The sequence below is a fragment of the Capra hircus genome, chromosome 2, assembly GCF_001704415.2.
Source record: "Capra hircus breed San Clemente chromosome 2, ASM170441v1, whole genome shotgun sequence".
Lineage (NCBI taxonomy): Eukaryota > Metazoa > Chordata > Mammalia > Artiodactyla > Bovidae > Capra > Capra hircus.
Genome location: NC_030809.1, coordinates 134,048,396 through 134,052,150, shown reverse-complemented (window position 1 = coordinate 134,052,150; position 3,755 = coordinate 134,048,396). Strand labels below are relative to the sequence as shown.

The 3,755-nt window shown below is 45.0% G+C and overlaps 1 pseudogene; it reads right to left on the bottom strand.

Moving 5' to 3' along the window:
• Nucleotides 2,522–3,025, bottom strand: LOC102168585 (annotated as a pseudogene).

Genomic DNA, 3,755 nt, shown 5'->3' with positions numbered 1-3,755 from the left:
ATACTGTATTGGTTTTACCATACATCAACATGAATCCACCACGGGTGTACATGAGTTCCCAATCCTGAACCCGCCTTGCACCTCCCTCCCTATACCATCTCTTTGGGTCATCCCAGTGCACCAGCCCCAAGCCTCCTGTATCCTGCATCGAACCTAGACTGGCGATTCATTTCTTACATATTATACATGTTTCAATGCATTCTCCCAAATCATCCCATCCTCTCCCTCTCCCAGAGTCCAAAAGACTGTTCTATATGTCTGTGTCTCTTTTGGCGTCTCGCATACAGGGTTATCATTACCATCTTTCTAAATTCCATATATATGTGTTAGTATACTGTATTGATGTTTTTCTTTCTGGCTTACTTCACTCTGTATAATTGGCTCCAGTTTCATCCACTTCATTAGAACTGATTCAAATGTATTCTTTTTTAATGGCTAAGTAATGCTCCATTGTGTACATGTACCACAGCTTTCTTATCCATTCATCTGCTGATGGACATCTAGGTTGCTTCCATGTCCTGGCTATTGAATTATTCTTATATGCAAAAAATTAAGCAGGCTATACAGTTGAGGGCTGTGTATAAATCCTATTTCCTGGGAATTAGTGACCTATTAGTGTTCCAGTTATAGGGAAATCCAGAATTTCTTCTTTCATTATCCCAATTCCAGGGTTAAAAGTTTTTCTGCCCCATCACTGTCTTAAAGTGGCCTGTGCTGTCAAGAGAATCCAAATCTGTCCTCTTTATTCTGCTTCCTTGTGGACAGCTCATCCCTGCTACCCTCCATCCAGTGCTGGCTGCCCTCCTGTGCTAACCTCTCAGGCAAGCTCTTGTGTCCTGCTCTGTACCATACCCCTGACAGCTGCAGAAGAGGAGGGTGCTAGGGAACCTGGGGCTAAGAGTGAAGAGCCTGCAGTCATGACCATTGATGAGAATTATGAGTTGGGCCCTTTACAGACCATCACATGCTGCCAACTGGTGAAGGCTGTAAACTTGGATGACAGAACTGGTTGGCTGTGAACAGCGACAAGGAACGGTTAAGGGTTACTGGTGCCACAAATATGGATTCCTTTATTCTTGGGGCCATTGGGAGGCACCACAGGTGCTGGGGGCACCCAGGACTCTGCTCCAGATCTTTAAAAGCTTCCTTAGTTTATGAAATAGGCTGTCAGTAACTATTACCATTCAATGAAACAAGCTGCCAGCCACCGCTTTGTCTAATGTCCTCCTAAGTGTGAGAAATCCTCTTAGGCTCCTTGATATGCATCCCTCCCTTTTGGCTGACAGCACACAGCTCTTTGTGGGGCAAAATACTTTTGTTCCCAAGAAATAAATTCACACTGAGCTCACAAGTTTCTCCTTACATCTTTTTCATTAATCCTTATTTCTCTGGAAACAGCACAAATAATACCCAATATTTCTTATAAATTTTCAAACATGCAAAAGATTATGTCTCAGAAAGAAGCATATTTTTATAACTTTTATGGAATCTGTATAGGTACATATTTAAAATGTCAAATTGATGTAGATCACAAAAGGAAAAATAAAAATCTCCTGTCTACTCATAACAGGAAGTCTCTGTCCCCACTGTCCACAGTTTCTTCCAGAAAAATATCTTTCACATACTTGTGCTTTTTAAAAAATTATTATTATTCATGCAGCCCTGGAGGGGCAAAAAGAGACTTTAATAAGGGGAGGGAGGATCAACCAGAATAAGAAAAGATACAGCGAGCATGGGAGCAGAGGAACCAGAGCAGGCAGGAGGCCCTGGTAGGGATGTTCTGGAGGACTCACCTTGCCATGTCTAGCACAGGCACTGCTCTGACAGACAAGGTGAATCAGTGCCCCCTCTCAGCTGGGAGGGCAAGAAGCAGCCCCTGGGGCCAAAGACAGCCTAGGTTTTAGGTCCCAGCTCCTAGGTGTGCCTGGAGGCCACCAGTTCAGCCTTTGTCCCCAGCCAGTGCTGTGTGGCCAACTGCAGGCAAAGCTCAGGAAGCTGGCAGAGGGTCCCTACCACTTCTACTGGGCCCAAGGAGACAGGAGGATGAGGGAGAGGAATGCAAGTCTGAAACCTCCCTCCATCCCCACCTGGGGTGGCTCTGGGGAGGAATGGTAGTTGCCTTCTGGCCCCAGGCCCTCGCAGACCCACGAACAATAAGGTACAATCACTAGGACCAGTCACAGTCACTGGAGGTGGAGGTTATTTGTTTCTTAAAAAAAAAAAAAAAGACAAAAAGGTTGCAGCCTCCTACAAGCACAGAGATTTATGTTTCAAGATGTTAAGAAGAATGATCTGTCCTGGCCCAGCACATCAGAAGCAAGCCTGACCAGGCGCATGTGGCCTCGGGGTAGGTCCACTGCTGCTTTGTGGCCCAGCGAGCAAGCACAACACCTACCCTCTGCATCTAATGCCCACCCCGACCCAGCTCCGCTCTGCTACTGCCACCTCTGCCACTCCAGGATGCCTTCTCAGAGACATGGGGGAGCCTGAGGGGTAAGGCCATGAGATCCAGCCATATAGTTTAAACATTCTTGAGGTACTCCTCTGCCACAAAGTGCTCACGGGCATTGACCAACAGCTTCATCTCACTGATCTCCTTGTCAATTTCTTCCATGAAGGGGATCACAAAGTCCACAAACTTGTGTTTATACATCTGCTCTGTGTGGAAGTTGGTGAACAGAAAGCTGATGTTATACCCCTCCACTGGTTTCCTTCAGAGGATAAAGAAGTTCTCTGCTTGCATCATGATGAGGTGCATGAACCTGTGACATAGAATTGTCTCTGTTTCATCAGCCTGTTTCACAGCAATGCTGACCCTGACAGAGTTGATGGAGTGTTCCATCAGGATCTTTTCCTTCTCAGCCCTGCTGATGGTTATGGGTTGTAGAATGAGCTCTTTGCTACTTCTGACTTCCACTTTTGGCTTGTTGTGTTGTTCCACTATCTGGGAGAAATCCTCCAAGCAGAGGGCGGCCTGCAGCGTGGCCTGCTCCACACTCAGGTAGGGCTGGAGAGTGGCAGTCATCGCAGATGCTGGCTGGGCAGGAAAGCAGAAGTGCAGAAGTGTCCAGGCCAGCAATGCCGGACCTGTCTCACTTGTGCTTTTTTTTAAGTTTATTTTTTAATTAGAGGAAAATTGTTTTACAATGTTGCATCAGTTTCTGCCACACAACAATGCGAATCGACGATAATTATATGTATATTCTACCATTCTTGAGTCTCCCTCCCTTCCTCCCATCCCTCCCCTCTAGGTCTTCACAGAGCTCCAGGCTGGGCTCCCTGTGCTACACAGCTACTTCTCACCAGCTATTTTCCACATTTTAGTGTATATATGTAGATACTACTTTCTCCATTCATACCACTTTCTCTTTTCCCTACTGTGTCCACAAGTCTGTTTTCTATATCTGCTTCCTTCCCTGAAAATAGGTTCATCGATACTTTTTTCTAGATTCCATATACATGCATTAATATACAACATTTGTTTTTGTCTTTCTGAATTACTTCACTCTGTATAACCTGCTCTAGGTTTATCCACCTCACTAGAACTGACTTAAATTTGTTCTTTTGTATGTTTTAGTAATATTCCATGGTATAAATGTACTGCATCTTCTTTATCCATTCATCTGCTGATGGACATCTAGGTTGCTTCCATGTCCTGACTATTGTAAATAGTGATGCAATGAATATAGGTGTATGTGTATATTTTAGAGTTGTGGTCTTCTCAGGGTATATACCCAGCAGCGGGATTGCTGGGT